The sequence below is a fragment of the Lissotriton vulgaris genome, chromosome 5 (assembly GCF_964263255.1).
Source record: "Lissotriton vulgaris chromosome 5, aLisVul1.2, whole genome shotgun sequence".
NCBI classification, from domain to species: Eukaryota; Metazoa; Chordata; class Amphibia; order Caudata; family Salamandridae; genus Lissotriton; species Lissotriton vulgaris.
The window spans coordinates 424,818,224-424,840,960 of record NC_141693.1 but is presented as its reverse complement, the minus strand read 5'-3'; positions in this window follow the sequence as shown (position 1 = coordinate 424,840,960).

Sequence of the window (22,737 nt, the reverse complement as noted above, 5' to 3'; positions counted from 1 at the left end):
AGCGCCACAGGAAGTATATTGCACTGTTTGTTGTACTCACCACTGTAGGTTCTGGGTGAGACGTCACCTACAGCATCAGTAAACTTCTGTTACTAACTCAGAAGAGATGCTGTGGAGAGCATGACAGTTACTTGTGAGCAAGCTTGGTAGTTGCAGGTTGCTGAAGTGTGGTTGCAGAAAGACAAGCCGAAAGACACGAAAGGTAAGTGAAAGGGATCGACACAACAACAAAGGCTCATACGGAGGTGGAGCGTGGTGCATATTGGTACAAGAACAGAGAAACCTAATGAAATGCAGAGTTGCCAGGCAAAGAGTTCTGGGTAGCACCGGGTTATATACTGTCCCATCCCACCTTAACCTGGAAGTACTACTCTTCGCACTCTTGGTTTAGGGATTGATATGTGCTCCAGGTAAGCCATAGATACCATGATGGAATGGGAAGGACTTTAGCTCTCTGCTGACACATTGGAACATCTTATGGACCTCCACAGTCTCCATGTCCTTTTGTAAATCATCTGTATTTGGTAACACAACTTTTCTCAGTTCATTAAGACTGTGAGACTCCTTTGTAACTCTGACAATTGGCACTTGTGATGAAACTTTACCTACTCTGACAACAAGTAATGCATCCTGCTTTGATATCCCAGAGAAGCAGAACCCCGTTTTCCAGAGGTTAAAAATCTCTGGGGAAACACCAACCAGATGACATTCTTCACAGTTTGCCTTACCAAAGCTTAGTGAGTCCGTAGTTTATTTTAAATGATAGTACATCATGTCTTAAGTTTGTTTCTCCTCCTACTAATGTAGGGATTTGGATTGTTTTTTTATCTAGTAGTCATTCAGTATATGCCCTGAACAAGGACAATATTCTATGTTATTTTCTCATTTTCTTTACTTAATAATATATTTGGTATATGGAGTCTTGTTTGTGGCATAGTCTCATCCTTTGGTGTGGTGATTTCCCCCTTTTGTCTCAGTGAAACTCCATTTATTTATTTATTAGCAGTTTTGTATAGTGTGGTCAAGGATAACAGAGCATATCATACAAGAACGGTTTTGTACGAGTATTATTACACATATACTTTGCTATTTAATATAATATTGTATATGGTCATATAATAAAAGGTCAAATGACAGTACAATGTATATAATTAACTAGAAATGTAAAATGTGTGAAACATATATGGAACAAGAGTGTCATAGTTTCTCTTGATCATACATACGTGAGGGAGGAATAAAGGGATGTCAGGTCATTATTAACAGTGTCCATTTCCAGAAATCACAACAAAGAGATGGTGATCTTTCATGATTGTAAACAGTGTTGAAATAACAGAGTTTCAACGCGTTTAAAAAAAAGCACTAGCCGGGATTCTTTTAATGGCTAGAAGTTTAGCGTTCCATACAGAAGCCGTAGGCCCTCAAAAAGGATTGTTTAGGGGGAAGGAGCCTAGCCTGCATCCGTGATGGCCGCTTGATCCCTCGGCTCCGCCGATCCTTCCGTCTTCCTCCCGGCCCGCACCTTCTCCTGCTACCGATCCTGTTTCTGACCTGCACCCTCGGGACCAGGAGGCGATTCTGATTCCAGTGGTGTGTTTCCTCGCGCAGCCCCAGCGGTAGAAGTGCCGGGGCGCCCTCGTCCCCATTCCGGCGCTGGCTGAAGCAGATCGGGTCTTTGTCTTGAAGGTGGCCGGCCATGTTTGCATTCTCGTCGGACACTGACGCCGGGCAGAGGAGACCGACGGGACCAGCTGCTACGCTGTGTTCACCGCCGCGTGGATTTGCTTCGCTCTGCTCATTTCCGCGCTTGGGGAATTTCGAGTTTGGAGTGCAACATTGTGTCGGCGCTCCGACTTACAGAAGGCACTGATTGAACGCTTTTCCTTTCCAGCGTCACGGGTGATGCCATGTTGACGACTGCGCCTCCGGCTGCTGTGCTTACTCCGGGCTGCCGCCGGTGATGATGTTCAATTGCCCACATTGCTCTGGCGCTGTGCATGGGGTCGGCATGGGTTGTGCTGCCCCAGTGCCCTCAGTCATGTCGTGTTACGTGGAACCCGGATTGGGAGACCAGCTTTGTGGCGGTGATGGTGGAGACCAGCCTCGAGGATTACGACACCTCCGCGAGCCCCGCATGCAGGGACCCGCTGCCCCTCTTCCCTCTACTGCACCACTGAAGATGGTAGACATCCTGTGCGCCTTGGGTACTTTGAGGTCTGCTCTACAAGATACTGCCCCGGACTTAGGGGACCGGCTGGACGCTATTTCCTCCTACATGCCCCCAGTGGGATGGGTTGTCTCTCGATTGCAGGACACTGTGCCACATCCTATCCCCGATTGCGGTGGAGTGTCTACCCGGGCGTGCTCAGGGGCATTGAGGGTGCGTGAGCCTGATGACACTTCAGTGTTGATTGAAAAGGTGGCGAAGTGGTCTGAGGACGGCGGGTCTGGGAAATGGCCGGAGAGTCGTCTATGGACGCCATGTTTGGCTATTCCTTTGTCTTCTATTGGTGACACGTATGGCTTCCTCCTGAAGCGGATGCTACTTTGGCCGGCTGATTTTGATGGACTGTTGCAGTGCGTTGTCTCCCCCTCCATCGTTGTTGCACGCACAGCTTTGAGATGGACAGAACTTGTTGGAAGGCGTCCTACTCTGCTGGGGCCACTCCGTTTGCCTGTTCCATTCAAGATGGCTACTGTGCAGCTGGACCACGCCGATACCCCCGATCGCAGGGGCCAGGGTTGAGGACGTTCCCCCTATCATTGACTGCGGTAGCGTATACTGCTGGGGCTGCAGGGGATAGACGGTGGAGTTGAATATTGTTTCCTTGGGTTCGGGGATCCGGGGATGGGCGGCCGAGGATTTACATGCTGACTGTTTTGAGTTTACGTGAATGGCCCTCCTCCGATCTTATGTGATACAATCTCTTTTCTTCCCTTTTTCCTTTATCTGTATTTCGGGTACTCTTTTTGGGGCGACAGACACACTGCTAGGGGGGGGGGGGTAGGCCGTAGCCTCTGCATGCGTGTAGGGTGGGGGTAGGGGGGTGGGGTTTTTATTTTGTCCGTTTCAGTTTCTATGGGCCTTCTTTTTCTCTTACTTTTGGTTTTCTTTTTCTCTTCTGTTTCTTTCTTGGGTCAGTTGGGTGGTCCGGAGCGAGGGGGGCGGCGATTGGCATGCAACGTGTTTTGTACTTACTATCCTGTCGTATTCTTCTCATGCCGCTAGTCTGATTATGTTCTTTGTTGCTCGGATTTCTTCTGGTTGACGTTGCCCTCTTATGTTAGTGGTGGACTGTTGGAACTCTGATCCTTCCTTTGTCTATATTTTGTAATACACTAAAACTTTAAAATTTAACCTTCAATTCTCCTGTATCTCGGTAGTGCGAAGATGCCCAGTGTTACCCAGTCTGATTGCTATTCTATGTTCAGATACTATCGAGATGTCACTTTGCTTGCTGACTTACTTCAACATGTTGTCGTGGCCGGCCGGATGGTTGTAGGCCCGTATTTGTTTTGCTGCTAATGTGCAATAAAGGTTTCAAAAAGGATTGTTTAATGTTTCTCCCGTTATTTGCTATGAGGGTAGGGATGGGGGATGTTGTGCTTGATCTCAAGGATGCCTGATGCCCAATTTTTGTATGTTCCCAGAAACACAGCGTTATGGGTGTTAAAAGCAGGTTTATAGATTCACCTCTTCTGTATGGATGGCCCATTCAAAAAGACAGGTGTAAGTGAGATGTGGTCAAATGTTTTGTTCCCGTTGCCAGCTTGGCATAATCATAAGGGTTGCTTTAAGAGGAGCTAGATGGAGTTTGGGAATTTCTGTGAGTAGGGACTTGCTGTTGTTTGCTATAGATAGAGCAAAGTATGGGATGACTAATTTAAAGCGGAACTCTCAATTTAAAGGTTTGTTACAAATCAAACGTTTGAGTTGTAATTGAAGTATGCTTACAGGTGATTTTGGTGTCCAGAATAAAGTCAAGGTTTTAACTGGAATCCACAGTTGAAGGGTCACAATTTAGTGCTGTAACTGAATTCATTCTGGTTTGATTCGAGATTGAGGAGTTGGGTGGGGATTGCAGGTGGAAGAGTTTTTTTGGATCGGGTTAAGGTGGTGAAGGGATATCCCGTCTTAAATAGCCTCCAAAATGTTTTAAGAAAAGAGACTTTCAAATATAGCCGAGTGTAGTCAGGAGGGAAGTGATATGAAATGTGGGTATTGCTGAGATTGGGTACTAAAGTCTCCAGGTGAAAGTTGAAGAGTGTTGGTGAGAGAATGAAGCTTTGGGGCACACATTGTTAGTAGTTTTTGTATGAATTGACAGTATTTATCCACACCAGTGAGAGGGCCATTAATTCCATTTAATCTTTGAGAATTTACAGGGGAGTATCCTGGATTGTCGTGTAAAAGAGTGATAATCAGTTGAGGAGAGGTGAGGTTAGGAGCTACCATTTTCAAGGATGCAGTGTGCATCATCCAACATTTTTAAAAGTGCAGTGTTCGTATTACAACTTGAATGGAAGTCTGATTGGAATAGGATGAAACAATACTTTACCCTCAGTGCAACATTTAGGCTAGGTATACATAGCTCTCTAGAACTTTGACATTAAAGGAGGACTTGGGCCCGGGCAAAAAAATTAGAGGCAAAGGAGTCTACCCCTGTTTTTATATATAAAAGCGAGACCTGGACTTTTTTAAACAATTGTGACTTCTTCTTTAGCCTGGGAAACGACACCAAAAACATGTTGTTTTTCTGCATATCCCGTACAATTAATTGCGTTTTTACTTTTTTTTAATCTATGGACAGTACGGTTGCACTGTTTTCTCAGGACCTTCCCAAAACCATGGCCAGATGTTGAAAATGTTTTCCTTCTGGTCTGGAAGTCCAGAAAAGTATCGATTCATAGTGCATTACAGCTCATACACAAAGAGATCCCTGCTAAGTGTCCACCAGCCGCCAAAGTTATTTATTACTTGCAGTGCCCAAGATTGTGGGCCACTGCATATTTTTCTTTTGCATGTTCCCCACAATGACGAATAATTTTGCCTCTAGGGTATTTGTATTTTTCTCCATAACACTGAAAGATAGTCTTCTCTCTCGAAAGGGTTGCTCCTCCGTCGGTTTTTCTGACTGCATGCTGATAAACCCCAGTGAAATCCTTTTCAATGGATTTGGAACTTTGACATACCTTTAGGCATTGACAATCTCCATGAGGCTTTTTTGGGAGCAAATCAATGTATTCACCTTTTGTAGTGTTCTAGAGGTTTTTTTTTTTGGGGGGGGGGGGGGGTCAAATAAATCAAGCACTAGGTGAAATGATTCATATAACTAGATTTCTGGCAGGAAGATGAGATCCATGTTGATTACAGTGATTCAATCTGTGATTTCTCATTTATGTTTGAGAGTGGATCAGTAGTTGTGCAGGAGCCAGTTGAGGGAGTAGTGTATAATACTGCTGCCTGGAGTTATGCGTGTTTTCACTTGCCAGGTTTCCTAACTGTATGTTTTTTCCTCTAAATTGATGTTTTCAATGGATTTGGAACTTTGACATACCTTTAGGCATTGACAATCTCCATGAGGCTTTTTAGGGAGCAAATCAATGTATTCACCTTTTGTAGTGTTCTAGAGTTTTTTTTTTGGGGGGGGGGGCAAATAAATCAAGCACTAGGTGAAATGATTCATATAACTAGATTTCTGGCAGGAAGATGAGATCCATGTTGATTACAGTGATTCAATCTGTGATTTCTCATTTATGTTTGGGAGTGGATCAGTAGTTGTGCAGGAGCCAGTTGAGGGAGTAGTGTGTAATACTGCTGCCTGGAGTTATGCGTGTTTTCACTTGCCAGGTTTCCTAACTGTATGTTTTTTCCTCTAAATTGATATTTTTTGTTACTGTCAGCTCATGCAATGAGGACGATGTGAGCCCATAACAATTTATTCGTCAATAGGATAAGATAGGATATTTTTTATAAAGTGCACTAATATCCGAGGGTGTCAAGATGCTACAACAGACAAAAGAGGAGGAAGGAAAGAAGTGCACCTGCAACAGCCTAAAATGAGGAAAGTCAGGTTTTCAGATGTTTTTTAAAACCGGATAAGAGTCCGCGTTGGAGATATTGGTGGGTGGAGAATTCCATAGCTTGGCTGACCCTACCGAGAAGGAGTGGTCCTGCGAAAACTGGGAATCACAAGTTTTTTCTGAAAGGAGGATCTCAGGAGCCTACCGGGGATGTACCATTGAAAAAGAGATTTCAAATATGGCGTACCCTTACTATGAATGGCATTGAATACCATGCTCAGAGCCTTAAAGCAGATACGCTTCCTGATGGTGAGCCAATGCATGAAGCGCATTTCATTCCTGGTTGACTGACGCTTGGGAATTTTAAGAGTCAGCCGCGCCGCTGCTTTCTGTACCATCTGGAGCTTATTAAGGGAGACCACATTGATGTTCAGGTACAGAACGTTGCAATAATTCAGCCGAGAGGTGACCAGAACGATGATGATTGACTGGTGCAGTTTGGACGGAATAATAGGCAAAACCTTTCTCAAAATCTTTAAAAATATATAAAAACAAGTACTAACTGTGTGGCTGACCTGTGCATCAAAGCTCAAACCATCATCAAAGATGACCCCCAGATTTTTTGCTGTCCTAACCGGGACATGGAGAGGACCACAGACTGCCGGCCACCAGGAGTTTGACCAGATGGAGTTCTGCAAGCCAAATGCCAGCACTTCAGTCTTGCCTGCGTTAATCTTCAGTGAATTGTCCTTCATCCAGCAAATAATGCTGGACATACACTGATTGAACCTCTCAGATACCGATTCCACGTCATTCGAGATGGCGGCGATAATTTGCATGTTGTCCCGCGTTTGAGTCTATTCTTCCAGTAGTGCATGAATGTCCTTCAAAGACAAATGTGTTGGCATTTTGCTAGGTCATAGCTATCTGTTACTCTGAGTTATGACTCCTTTCATGGGCTTGCAAGATGTTCTTGAAAGGCTGCAAATAGCTCTCTCCCTTAATATATGTCAATGTAGTAGGGTAACTAATAGGCATATATTTCTAAAACACTAAGGAGCACTCCTGGCCATCTATGTGTGTCAAAACTATTGATTAAAGTGTTGCTTTGCTGTGGCTGCGAACTAACAACTAACTAACTAAAAGTGCTTGTGTCAGATTTAAAGACTGTCAATTGCGTGGAATAGTTTCCAATGCCAAAACTACGAGAGTGGTCCAGTACATTTCCTCCTCGCATGTAAATATGCTGAGCAGAAGAACAAAACATGTTTGGTATTCTTGATGATGTTGTTGCCAAATTTACAAAAGCCTTCTTCAACAGCAGCCGCGCCCCGTGGAGGGAGTTCAGTGGGGCAGGGAGGCGGTGCGGGGGAGGGGCAAGGTGGGGGTGGTAAACAACGGAATATGGATAATTGCAGGTAAGTAAACAATTTAATAAATAAAACAATTTTTTTATTTTCATTTTGCGATGCAGGGTGCGCTACGAAATTCGTTTTATTTATTAAATTGTTTACTTACCTGCAATTATCCATATTCCGTTGTTTACCACCCTGCCTCTCCCCCGCACCGCCTCCCTGTCCCACCGAACTCCCTCCACGGGCCGCGGCTGTTCAACAGGGCTGGATTTCCATATACATGTGAAACTATTAATTGATTCCCAGACCTAAATTTAATTTTAAAGGATTTGCCCTGATGTGATAGAATTTAGTCCATGTAGTGTCCATGTAATGTTCGAAAGAAGGGACAGTTTAATCTCCAAATATTTGTCAGAAACTCTACCACTTTTTAGGTCTCAGCCTGCGTAGGCTGCGCTTGCGCAGTCTCGCTGCTGAGATTATATGTTTTTCAGTAGTGGGGCTTGAACCCGCCCCTCTTCTCCAATGGCTGGCTTCCTAAATGGAGGCCAGCCATTGGAGATGATGGGCGTCTGTCCGTTTAAGCCACATCTTTTTGGAATTCGGGGGTGTGTTTTTTCATGTTCATTCTCTCTTCCCATTGGCTGGAATTATACATTCGCATTTGTACAGTTTCCATATTGTAATGGCACGTATTATAAAATGTAAAATTGCATAGCATGTAGCTGGCGTTTCTGATTGCTGTAAAAATACCATTGCATGCTTATAAGATCTAATACAAGTTTGATGTAGAATAAGCCCCAAATAAGAACAATGGGGCGTTAGTATCAAAATACAGAGGTAAAACAGTTGTATTTTATGGAACATAAAATAAGGATCTAATGATGAGGTTTTCCTTACAAATCAAAGTTTTGTCATTATTCATACTTCTGCATTATGCCGTGCTGCAGATTTTACCTTTGTTTACTAAACCTCTAATACCGTTGAACAAATATATACATTTTTAGTAGTGCTGTGTCTCTTTGGAGAAGTGCTGTTTTTCTCGGGATGGGAGTCTATGTCAGAGTACTGTCAATTTGAACACCCAAATAGTTGAATTTATCGACTTTGCCCATGACAAGGTCTCCCAATCTAAAGCTTCAGCTGAAGGGCTTTTGTGGATTCATGGCCATGTACTTTGTTTCTAAAAAGAAAATTTACAGGCCTCTCACATTGCAAAGAGTTGTAAACTACTTTAAAAGGTTTTACAAGCCCAAAGGGTTCTCAATATATCAGTACAGCATCATCCACAAAGAGGCGTGCGGGAATTGATGTACCATCAAGCTTGGGGGAACCATGACCACAATCTTTAAGAATATTAATAGCATCTTTAATATATAAAGAAAACAGGGTAAGGACTAAAACACAACCCTGACGGACACCTCTAAGGACCGATATTCGCTCAGTGACCTCTCCCTTTCTTCTGTAAGACTACTGCTTAACTGTGCTCATAAAGCCCTACGGATAATTGTCAAGAGGTTGGCAAGCTAGCTAAATAAAACTTGGCTTAAATAGGATGATTCAGTTCAGTACTTCTGCAGTAAAAATTTCTGAATGAAACAAAAAATGCATGGAAGCTGACTGGGCACTGTCATCCTTCTTATCGAGACAAGAGAGCAAGATAACAATATTAACAGTGTTAACCGTGCTTGGGAGGATTAAAGAAGGATGGTCTGGTGAGGTAATTTGCCTATTAATTCTCCAGACATTTCTTCAACCTATAGCACCGGCACAGCAGAACTTTGGAGCCTGGACACGTGACTAGATGTTGACTATTCTTTTGAGATCAAGGGGCTCATTAGGATGACGGGCGGACTTTGTCCGCCCGCCATCCTTTCGGAATTCGGGACCACCCGCCATTAGGGCGGGGGTCCCGTGGGGGGGGTATTAGGATGTGCTCGCCACAGTGGCGGCACATCCTGCATTTATAGCATTGTAGAGGCTCTCTGCACCACCCGCCACAATGCTATAAATGCATTTGCATAAACAAAGCGGCAGGCACCGTGCGGTGCCTGCCACTTTGCCTATGCAAATGAAGGGGGGTACCATAGGTACCCCCCTGTGCAACCCCCACCCCTCCTTCACTCTGGGGGCCCGCAGGGGGCCCCAGAGTGAAGACTGCATGCCTTTCCGTGGCGCCATTGCCGCCACAGAAAGGCATTAGAAAAAAGGCATCCTAATATGGCAGGCGGTGTCTGACAGACACCGCCACCATAGAAACCCTTTTCCGCTCCGGTCGCCTTGCGACCAGGGCGGAAAAGCGGCGGACGGTCTTTATGTCCGCCGCGGTCCCCCCTGCCATATTAGAATTCTGGAGAGGATGTCGGGCGGATTGTTGGGCGGATTGCCCCCTCCAGACTGGCGGTGTCTACCGCCAGCCTGGCGGAGGCAATCCGCCCGACATCCTAATGGGCCCCTAAGACTTGTGCTATCCTCTGCTCTGGCATGTGACTACAGTTAATTGAAAGTGGATTAGTCCTTAACTCTCTCAGATGAACAGCAACCACATCCTGAATAGTCTCATCATCACCAAACTAGAGTATATTTCGCTACCTGAATATTGAGCACAGATGTATTCTACAGTCCTGTATAAACAGACCTCATGGAATGCATGTACACTTCCCAGATGGAAAAATATTTCTGGGAAGATCTGAGATGCTGCCAGAGAGCTGATGAACTGCTCCTCAATGCCTACAGTAGGCTAACTTTCATATAACGTTACAAGTATATTTAAAACATTAATAAAAACGACTTCAATATTATCTTTTTGAACCATTTCATGTGCAAGTTATGGGGATGGATTGGTACAGTCTGTGACGCGAATGATTAAGGCAGGGTGAGTGCAAGGTAACCCTGGGAATCCATTTTGATGGATTTAATGCCCTCACACACCCTTTCAGGTGTCATGCTTCATCATTTGGGCCTGCTCCTCGTTGGGTCGGTAGTGCAATACCCAACGGGCAACACCTCATAGAGGGGCTCTTTGGCGGAGATCTTTTTCCAACAGCTGTATTGGTGAAGTGTGGGTATGGGGCCAGAATAGAGCGTAGACGTGGAGTAGTGAATTAAAATAAAGCTAGTGGTACCGGGAATGATTTATTCAGAAGGGCCACTGCTTTAATTAAAAAACGTTTTTTTAGAGGAGAGCGCTGGAAAATTATGTTTCCAGAAATCCTCCTGAATTTGTTATAGTCCGGTCAACATGTTTCTCGCTAATGTAAATTAACAAGCGATTCTTCAGGACCCAGATGACTATTTAGCAAGTATCTAAATGTGAAAAAACTGTCTACTCTAATACCCTAAAGTGTGATGTATGTATGCTAATGTGGCTACAACACTAAGGGGTGAAGGGAGAACAATACTATATTACCCTTCTTCTATTGTGACTGACACAATAGAAGAAGGGTAATATAGTATGGTTACCTTGCAGTCACCCTGCCTTAATCATTCGCGTCACAGACTGTACCAATCCCTCCCCTCTCTCTCTCTCTAGGAACAGCACAGCACATTTTTGCAACAACGTATCCTTTTGGGCACGCTGTGACTGGACCTTTTACTCGTACCGAGTAGTAATAGCCCATTACTCCTCCTTCTTTGATACCACAAGTTATGGGATGCCATTCAGCAGTACTTTCTAGTGCTCGATTTTGCCTCTCCGGGTTTGACATGCACCTATCTATTCACAGATATTTATGCTGTCTTCACCCTCATGTTAGAACTCTGTTTCAAACCACTGGAGTTGCATATATATGTCTGTTCTGGAAGTCCATTTTTAAAGGAGACAGGGAAACTTCTAGCCTCTACCCATGCTACTTTGATTGGCTAAAAGGCTACATTTAACTAGATGGGCATGCGAAATTCCATTACTCTCGCGGAGCTTACAGTGTTTTTTTCCACTCTACGGTCCGCATAGCACCTGGAGTTCTGAAAAAACTCTGCGGAGCGGTGCAGAGTTAGTTCCTCGATCGCACTCACCAACATTAAGTTGAGGTGCATGAGAAAGGAAAATATTACTCCACGCCATCTCCTGGTGAGATTTCTCAACACGAGCGATCGCAGATGGTTGCTATGGCTTGTGTTGAGAAATCTTCTGTTCTCATTGAGGTATCTGTTCAAGTAGAACGTCTACTCAAGTGGCAGAAAGAAGCAGCAACCTCTTTCACTGTGCGTGGTGCAGTTCATACTGATTTTACAGCATGGAACAAACAGCCGGTGCTAAAAATCAGCTCGAATGGCACAACCTAATGCATTCCACCGCTTGCAGAACTTCACGTAGCATGGTAGAGTTTTTTGGTCACTTCGTGGAGTTCCACGTAGCAGAACTCTGTGAACTCTGTCCAGGCCTACATTGGGCCCTACCCTTTAGACTAAAAAAATTAAAGCCCACGTAGACAACTAAAAATCGTATGGGCGCTTTCCATTCTATCCATTTTAGCTAGCTCCACCTCCTGCAGTGAAAGGCAGACAAGTGGTTTCAAATAATCGGTCCATATTGGAGTCATTTATTGTGAATCTCTGCTCATGTTTCCCTAGAGAAGAAGAGTGACTGTAGCACATTCTTGGGTAGACATTGGAGGCGAAAAGCTGTCTGTCATACCCACATAATTAGGCACAAGAGACCCAAAAGAGGGGCTGCCATTCAAGTGCCCCCAGAGTATGCCCTGTGGCAGAAGCACAGCGGTCGGCATAGGCCATAGTAGGGGGGCAGGCCTGGTGTTGCAAAACGCATATGTAACGATGCATTCTGCACCTGCCTACTAGTTGCTCTTAACGTGCACTGTATATAGCTGAGGCAGTTTTGCTAAAATGTCCCTGTTAGAACATTGCCAAAATTGCGGGAAAAACTGCAGGCGACATTCAGTCCTTAAAGGTTTTGATAAATGCTACTGGCCTAAATGGTTTGCACATAACGTACAAGCAGTTAAACCCCGAAACCTTTTGCAATGTAGGCATCAAACGCTGCAAAGTTTTAACACTCCTACTGCCTTAAGGGTGGGCGTAGTTCGCGAAGTAGCACTACGCGAAGCTACACGAAGTGCACTTCGCACTACGCAAACTTCACGTAGCACTACGTGAGCTGCGTAGTAGCATGTTCGCACTGTGCAAGATGTGTTTTCAATGATTGCACAGTGCGGAAAAGCATCCGGCACTGTGCAATCATTGAAAACGGCATCTTGCACAGTGCGAGCTGTAGTTTTCTGCTGCTCGAGTAGATTATTACTCGAGCTGCAGCTTTCTCAACGCGAACTGGTAGTTTCTCATTGAGAGCGGTCGCGAGCATGCACAACCACTCACAATGAGAAACCTTACCTCCCCGCGTTGAGAATCTCGCCGGGATGTCATTTTGCTTGCTCGCGGTCGCGAACATGACGTTCAGGACAGCGAACAAGCAAAACATTAGCGCTGCACTACGATACGCTGCACTACGCGTGTTCGCACTGTGCTACGTGCAGCTCGCGTAGTGCGAAGTTGCGCAAACTTTGGAAACTCCGCGAGCGTAGCGTCGTGCTTCGCCCAGGGTTACTTAATATATACTTACAAATGCTCTCTTTGCCGCTATATTTATTTACCCTTAAGCCCTTCTACGTGTCCTACACACCCAAAGAGCATAAGTTACAACTTACAAAAAAACAATATCAGGAGTGGCATATACAAGCAAAGTTGTATCACACTAAACTGATTGCTTGGCCTCTGGGCCCATGTAAAGTTCTTAGACCATGATGGTCGGGTGCAGAATGAAGCAACTGGACTGGCTGTATCCATCGTCAGAAACGGAGTCACGAGAAAGGGGCACCCCTCATCCCTTGATCGTATAATGTCACTCCACTATGAATGTTTATTCCATTAATAAGAGATTGCGCATGCTCTAACACGGGCCGGCACTAAAGGACGTATCCTTAATTTGCCTAATATTGACCAGTAATAATAATGAAAACAATATATCTTTTCAAATACAGCTACTAAATGTCAAAGACACTCATAAGCGTTGTAAACAACCGAGATTATCACTTTACTCAAGTGTATCTATTTCAACATTTCATGCACAAATGACTCCCACCAGATGCCATCACCGTGGGCAGCCTTTGTAATCCGAAAGGCGTACCCCCTTTTGTCCACAGACTGATATGGGTAGCGCTCAAACTCTTAAGGAGGCATCCACCCCTCCAGATTTACATAAAGATTTACTCACATAACCACTTTATGACTTCCGCTTTTCGTGTATGATGCAGATCCATTAGAGTTTAGTAAGTTGAAGGCTGACGTATTATATGCAGTAGACCCAAGCTTCACAAAAGAATACCCCCATGTCTTCTAATCTCCCTTCTCCTCACCAGCACTAGGATTAAGTGCTGAGACTGCTGATGATGTCATTGTGCTTCTGTGAGGTCAGCAGCCTTCACTGCTAGCAGAGCCCCTGAGTGCTGGCCAGAGACAGGCCAGCTATGGGAGAATGAATGGATGTAGATGGGCATAGCAAAGTCCATCACATTCAATCCCTTTATTATTTCGTGTTGGGTGGGAGGTGGGTCCAAACATCGACTCCAGCTGGTCGGCGTGCCCCTTGTGCTAAATACCTTCCTGTTGATAACCTCTCCCTCCCTGGCTGGCTCCTGTTAGATCCGGTGGTCCTGGAGAGCACAATTTGGCAGAAGATGCGTGCTGTGCGGATGGGTTGGTTCTCTGAGACGGGACATCAAAAGGATACCAAACTATATGCATTCTACCTTCAATTCCTGTGGCCAAGGAGTCAGGGTTGCTGCTCACTTGGCCCACAGGCACGAAGGCAGCAACACTCCGGGTATGGAATGGAAGCTTGGTGTGCTGTGCTTACCTTAGCTCCACCTGTGTCATAGAAGTTCGGTATACATTCTGAACTTTACGCCTTCGTAGTGTCTGGAAGGTGGGTGTGCGTCTATTGGTTCGACGCAGATGTAGTCAGAGACTTTTATTTGTGTCACTTTTGCCACGGATATACTATAATTGTTCTGTTGCATGCTTGTGTGTCTGTTCGTCGAGTTTTTGATGTGAGATTTGCCATAGAAACGGAAACTTATTACCTGCGGGGTGTGCCAATTTCAAGCTCCCAGATTACGTCTCCCAAAGCTCCCTTTCTGATTGTCAAGCTTTTACTTTAAATTTTGTTATTCATTTGACCCCCCCCCCCCCCCCCCTCCCCGTCTTACTTAGGAACTGGGAAGGTGCTTTTTTGGTGCTAAATTCACCCCTTTGATGATTTCAGCGGAGGCAAGTGGACCCTCCTAGTGGAGGGGGAGTAAATAACTTCTCTGAATTGCGACCGATGGAACTTGCTAAAGGCCCACATTATGAATTCTAGAGCGCAGTTTTCATAGAAAGTCACTGAAAATGGCCAAGTGTGAAATGTTCTAATACTGTCATGGTATGTCAAATAAATCTCGTCCTCCTCAATTGTAAGTTTTTCACATCTCCCAAGAAAACGTGATGCATAACGGAGCACTTTCATCACAATTTCTCTACACATCGGTCAAATATCCATGGGCATTACAAGGAGTTAAATCCTGGTATACAATTTCAAGTGTGTTTTCACTTTTCTAAAAAGCATGTTTCGTCACTCCCTCCCTCCAGTCCTTGCAAGTTGATGTCAATCATATTTTCTACTTGAAATGGGCAAGCTGGGAAATTAAAAGTTATACAGATTTTGCAATCTCAAGCTGTAAATGCCCATACAGCAATTCCACTCCTTAAACCAAACAGGTTGGACATCAGCAACGTTACAGGCTCAGACCAAGTCAGCAGAGTAACAAGGGGGCATATCACCAACAAACTGCGATAAACATCGCAGAGCTCACATAGCGCAAATTTGTGTAATGCCGGCTATCACCGGAATTAATCGCTGAGATAACGCGTTATTTTCAGCGCTTATCTCCACGGCGATAAATATTCCGCCGATAGCGGCGTAATGAGGGAACATCGCTGGAAATCCAGCGATGCAACTACAGCGCTAAGGGAGTCCTTGTTATTAGAGAGATGTGGATTTAGGCTTAAAATCCACCTCCCATTATAAATATATCTAAGTCCGACATTTTGCAGGCGTTAGCTGATGGCGATAACCGCGGTTAGCGCAGTTTTTTATGTTGCTATAGATATCAGGGTCCGGCTTGATGATACCGTGATGTGCGGTTAGCAACTTTTCCAGGGTTGTTTACAGAGGGAACCCCTACTTTGCATGCCATTAGCGATTATAATCGCTGACATGCAAAGCGGCAATGACACGGGCACTATTGCCAGTAAGCCGTCGCTAACAGCTGTTAGCGACAGCTTGCTGATAGGGTGATAAAAATATCGCCGCTTTAGAGGCAAAAAGTGCTGCTAAAGCGGCGATATTGCCCTTGATGATATCCCCAAGGTGTTAGAAATTGGGTTTCTGGTTGGCCGGGTATGCACCCTGTTGTTACTTGGCCCATAGGGACATTATCGTTTTTCACTAACTTTGCAAGAGCATATTGCAGCTTGCTGCTTTTGTGCACTTTACTACACGTCTTTATTTTTGCAATACTTTCAATGACTGATTTCACATGAGAACTCATCACTGGGTTCGTTCTCTGCATGTTCCTGGGATTTCGACTCAACATTATGTGCAAGGTCGAACAATAATGCCCCTTGTTATTTTGTTTTGGCCAAATCTGAGTCCTTAGACAAAACATACTGATGCAGCTGTTGTTTGGACAGCGTACTTGGGTTTTTAGTGGGGTACATGAATAGGTGACACACACTTGAAGAGGGACCTTTCCAGTGAGAAGAGCGAGACAGCACCGATGATGTAGTTCAACCATTGATAGGCTAAGGTATGGGGTCTGCTGATAAAGCCTAGAGATCTTCTATTATATAATAACATTTCTTCTTAGCAAGGGGAGGGAGGTTAGGCACTATAGTCCTTTCTCCATTTTCATTTTATGATGACATCTTCCTTTATGATATATGGACTAGCTGCCATGCTGACCGTATTTGTACTATGCATTTTTCTGGTTGTTGTGGCACGTATATTGCACGTTAGGGCACGTTAGTTAAAATAAACATTATAAACTGTTTCATGTCTCAGTTAGATCTTATTGTGGACAAGTACAAGAGAGTGGGTGAAAGGGTGTGTCTTGTTACCGCCATTCCTGAGAGATCTGGGAGTGTTGTAGTCTGGGGTGTCTAATCATTTGTTTCTCTGAGTGAGTAGGTGAGCAAGTGAGACACTATAGCTAGTCGGTCTTGGGTTAATGGGTACTTAGGTGGTAGGAACACTCGGTCCCTATATGCCAAGGTCCCATATTACTGCGGATAGTTCTATATTTGTGCAGAATCCCTGCAACACTGTCCAAGCAGAAACCACAATCCTACTCAGGGTAACTGTAGTACGCACTGAAAGTTTACCTGAACTCACCCTCTGCTAGCTTAGCACAGAGCAATCAGGCTAAACGGTATAGGCAATGTGTAAAGTATTTGTGCACACAATCAGATTAACACAGTGAAAACAACCCAAAAGTACTGTATGGCAGTTTAGAAAATAGCCAATAATTATCTGAGTAAAACAAGACTAAATTGAAAAAAATTCAATGTACACAAGTCAAGATATGAATTTTTCAAGATTGAATCAAAATGCAGTGCTTAAAAATCAATAGCTCCAATTGGGGCTTTCTGGTCCCCCCTTAGTGGGGCAAATCCAAAAGTTTAGTCCGACTGCAATGGAGCATGGAACAGATACAGGAGTCATGCAGACCCGCTGACAGTACCTTGGATGCTTCAATGCTCTGGGACGGTGCATTAAAAAATGGAGGTGATGCATTGGAGTCACAGGTGATGTGTCAGTTCCGTAGTCGGGCAAAGTCGTTGATGCGTCAGTGTAAAAATTGCTGTGCATCAGTTCCAGGCGTTAATGTCAAACTGCTGGGCTTAAGACGATGCATCGGTTTGAAGCCATACAGGGCCAGGAATGGTCAGAGTCAGTGATGGGGCATCGCAGACGTCGGCAATGCGTTATCTGGATCTCACACAGCAGGAGTGATTCAGAGGTGGTGCGGCGACAAAGTCGGGGCTGCGTTGTATGCGTAGGTCATTGCGTCATGCACTGGGCGAGCAGTATCCACGGTTTCGGTGCATGCAGCTTCAGTGCGTCAATTTCGCACTGAATGCGCCTGTTCCACACATCGCTTCGGTGTCAATGTGTTGGTTTCTTGGGTTGCAACATCAAACACTCACCTCCATGGGCCCAGGACTGGAATTGGCACGACTTGGCCGAGCAGGACTCACAGCAGAGGAGTGCAAGTGCTGGTAGCAAGATGCACGTGAAGTCTTTGATATCCCTGAGACTTAAGTAACAGGAGGCAAGCTCAAACAAGCCCTTGGAGAACCTTTAGATATGCTGGATGTAGAGAGTAAGGTCCAGTCCTCTCACCCCCAGGCAAGAAACAGCAGGCAGCAGGCCAACACAGCAAAGCAAGCAGCAACGAAGCAGTCCCTCCTGACAGCACAACAGCTCTTCTTCCTGGCAGAATTGTCTCACTCCAGAAGTGTTCTGAGCATATGGTGTCAAAGGGTCAGCATCTATACAAGTTTTAGCCTTTGAAGTAGAGATACTTCGAAGAAAGGTCTATGAGTGCACAAGTCCCTGCCCCTTCTGACCCTGGCTCCAGACACGTTCTATGGAGGTATGTAGATCTTTGTGTGGGGACAGGCACAGCTCTATTCAGGTGCAAGTGTCAGCTCCTCCCTCTCACTCTAGCACAAAAGTAACCATCACCCTGGCGAAGAGCTATCAGGATATACAAGGCACAGCTCAGCTCCCTTTGTGTGTGACTGTCTAGAGGGAATGCACTCAGCCAAGCTGTCACCTAACCCACTAGTGCATTCTAGGGGCAGGCAGAGGCACATAATGGTTAAAGTAAGAAAAGTCTTATAAATTAAGAACTAACTTTACTAAAAGATGTGTTTTTAAAGTGTGAGTCCAGAGGCACAAAACTTTCTCTTCCTATCTTTTCTCAATTGGAAGTTACACTTTAAAGTGTTACAAGGCAGCTCCAGTTCTAACTTATGGGAGAGATAGGCCTTGCTGTCGTGAAAAAACAAGTTGAGCAGTTTTTCACACCAGGACCTAAAAACTCCAAAGTACATGTCTTAACTTTTAAATACACTGCACCCTGCCTATGGGGCTACCTAGGGCCTATATTAGGGGTGACCTATATGTAGTAAACCGGAAGGTTTGGGCCTGGCAAGTAGGTGAACCTGTCAGGTCGACATGGCAGTTTAACACTGCACACACAGGCTCTGCAGTGGCAGGCCTGAGACATGGTTTAAAGGCTACTCATGTCGGTGGCACAATCAGTGTGGCAGGCCCACTAGTAGCATTTGATTTTGGGCCCTGGGTACATGTTGTACACTGTACTAGGGACTTACTAGTAAATCGAATGTGCCAATCATGGAGAAATCAAATGCCATTACATTTTAGATACAGAGCACGTGCACTTTAGCAGTGGTCAGCAGTGAAAAAGTGTGCAGAGATCTAAAATCATCGAAAGCGAAGTTCAGCACACAGTCAACAGGAAGTCAGAATGCAAAAAGTCACGGGAACCCACACGAAACGATGCTAGGAATAACACAAGTTAATACAAAAATCTTTTCACACTATGTTATAAAATGCCTCCACACAAAAGTGAATAAAGGAGACGCAATCAGCAATAAGACACTTGAACACAAGGGTGTTGCTTAGATGGCGGATGGATGAGACGCTCCTCACCATTGCTCCCACAAGCTGACTGCGTTTTTGAGATTTTACAGAGCCCATTTGACATTGTGCAGTGCCATGTTTGAACCATATCAGCCTGGGGATCTGATGAGCTGTTCTGTCTTCACCAAGCAGCGAGGAATGAGACAAGCGCAAGGTCACTGTGCATGTGACGCCTACAGATAATCGCTCTGGATGCAGGGCCTGGGATGCTACGGAACTCGCTGCCTGCTCTTGAAGCGGCAAACAGCTCAGGGATGACCCCATCTCATGCTGAGCTCCCCAGTGATGGTGCCAGAGACCACCGGATCCCAGGTATCCGGTTGGGGGAAAGTCCAACTAAGTGGTGGGCTAGGGCTGCCGAAGCAGTCTGGATTGTGTCTGCCCTTGAAGCGGCGAACAGTTCAAGGATGACCCCATCTCATGCTGGAGTCCCCCAGTGATGGTTCCAGAGACCACCGGATTCTAGGTATCCGGTGGGGAGAAGGTCCAACTAAGTGATGGGCTAGGGCAGCTGAAGCAGTCTGGATTGTGACTTCTGATCTGGAGGCATTAGGAGCAGAACCCCAGCAAGCAACCTGAGTGCGGTGGGACAGGTTTGCCTTCCCTGCGCAACTATGAAGCTGCCTGACTACCTTTAATCTCCCATGCCTGGAGGCTTGCCCATGAGAAGTGCAAGGCCTGAAGCGTCTGGCCCACCCTTTTGGACAATGCACAGGCAAGCAACATGAAACACCACAAGACTGAGAGGAGACAGACATATTGAGAGGTCAGTAACCCTGTATAAGTGAGAGCGCAGGAGCCACTGAAGAGCCAGATATTCAGGGGCACTTAAATAAATGGGGCCCGGTTTCTAACAATGGCCATGGGGATAATGCACCCTCCCCAGGAAGAACTGGTCACGGTGGCACATGCATGGCATCAATGGCGACTATTATTTGAGGCCCTGGCACCTAGTGTCGCATCAGAGACCCTAGCGCTATCTGAGGAGGGAACCTGGGTGACAAACCATGCCTAGTGAGTAACAAGGCATGATACCATAACAGGGGCCCTTCTAGGCCTCCCAAGAAGAAAATTACATCTTGGACGACATCCTAGAATACCTAGACAGCTCTCAGCTCAGGGTGGAGACAAGGCAAAGTGACACCCCTGGCCCTACTATGGCGCACACAAAAGCCGACCTGTTGTACAGTTTTCGCACCTTCAAAAAGGAGCTCCACAATTATCTTCAACAGGACCTCACAAAAACCATTCAGGGCCTGATCTCTGGCCTCAGCACCAAAATGGCAGACCTCAGGGCAGATGAAGACTCATTGGGCCAAAGTCTTGTGGAGACATATATCCGCCTGGAGATGGCTGTTTTTGTACGCCCCGATGGAAGATCAACTCAATAATGCAATTGAGAAACTTGAAAGACCTGGAAAATCTCTCAAGGCACAAAAATCTCTGCATCTATGGACTCAGTGCAGACGTTCTCGACACTGATCTGGAATCCTTCATGGTGAGAATGCTTTCCTCTTAACCACATCGATGCTAGTGTAATTTTCCTCCTGTGCAGGCTTTGCTTCATTCCCATTGTTCATGACGAGCTCAGCTCGTCATGAGTGTATGGAGGTGTACACCATGACGAGCTGAGCTCGTCATGAGCGTCCAAGGAGTTAATTAGGAGGCAAACATAACAGCAGACAGGATACACTACCTAGGCCTCAGGAAACCCTCTTAACAGCAACACCCTAGACTCATGCTGGTTAATTTCCACTACTTCACAGAGGAGATCCTTCAAAATGCCAGAAAGTTGGGAGAAGTGAGCTTCGGAAATTGCTCTTTTACAAAAAAATGGTGTGTCCCAACTTCCTTTACAGTGACACGCAGCTCTTCGAATCATTACCTCTGACCTACAGGAAAACGTACATGGTATAGATGTACTTATGTTTTTGGCTTCCCTTTTGAGCTGGGAGACAAGCACCACACCATCTCAAATGCACAGAGAGCTGCTGCATTGCTGAGTATCACAGTTGATATTCTAATCTGTTACATCATGCATGAGACACACTATACCAGGATCCTTGCGTGGCCTACTGGAAGAGTGCTGATGGGTGCAACCATAAGTGGAGCCCCTCAAATCCATAAATGAACACAGCTCTGGGCAAACACGACTTAAAGGTGTAGGGTGATGGACCTTTAGAGACAAAGTAGCCGCCCCAAGAAGGGCTGTTGGGCACTGCCACGATATGCCCATGTGGATCACAAACGGCTCCAGGGTTAGCGACCCCAGACTATGTTGGAAACAAGGTAAGAAACTGCTGTCCACCCCAGATGTACAGTGGGCTTTTTGTAACTTCAGGCCCCACAAGGACCCGGCTTGTGAGTATGTCAGAGTCAGGAATAAAACCCATACTGTATTGATAGTGGTGGCCTTCTTTACCTGTAACGCTACATATGAGTATATATCGGGGACAATCCCACCGGATCCAAGATAGCATCCAGAAGGAATGCCCACAATATTGAGTTAAAAAAATGGCGGGGTTTCAGTGGGCTGAGCGCGATGGTGACACATAGCAACCCATTCCAAGTTCCACATACAGGATGGACACAGACATAACATAGGCACTGTTATGTTCGGCCAAACGGTAGTTAGGCCTATAATACTTTCCTGGAACTCTGGCTTTATCAGAGTCGACACGTCCGCCTCTGGGGTGGGTTGGTCAGGCTAAGGAGAGTGACCTCCTGCCCCTGTGCTTGGAGACTCAGGGAACATAGGTAACCCTCTCCTGTCAAATTGTTCAATCAACCTGACACTCCATCAAGCTTTATGATCTTTTGTTTTTTAATTATTGTTCACTGATTTCATTCAGAATGTATTGGGGAAATTGGGCACTGAAGGGGGTGGGGGAAGATCATTGCATCCACGTTGCTCATTCATTCAGCTGGTTCATGTGCCGACCCGCACTTCCATGCTATTTATACTGGCATACCCATGATCCAACTTGTCTCACTAAACACACAGGGCCTTAATTCTCGAGCGGTATGGCTGGCACTCCAGAATTCCAACCCAGATATTGTCTGTTTACAGAAGATCCATCTACTCCACAGGGACCAGGGGATATAAAAGCACCCCCAATACCTAATAAGCTACCATTCCTCAGCCAATGCTAATCAGAGAGGACTGGCAATTTATTTAAGGTGTAATCTCCCAGTTTCAGTCACACATACCTTTGTGGACAAAGAGGGCAGATATCTCATTCTCGTGGGGACGCTTCACGTCACACTCCTCACTATTATGGCGACAGTATATGCTCAGGAAACATTCTTGTTTGAATTTCCGGGGAAGTGAGCAGAAGGGGCCATGGGGAATATCATTTTGACAAGAGACCTGAATATGGATTGGAACCCACATATAGACAACAAAGTGGGAGGTGGCACCGATGTCGGTGCTTACTCCAAGAAAATGAGAAACTCTATTGAGGGTTTAGGTCTGTAAAATGCCTAATGCGAGCCCAATCCAATAACCAAGGCCTACAGTTTATACTGTCATGTCCACCATGCCAACTCATGAATCAATTATATCTTATTAAG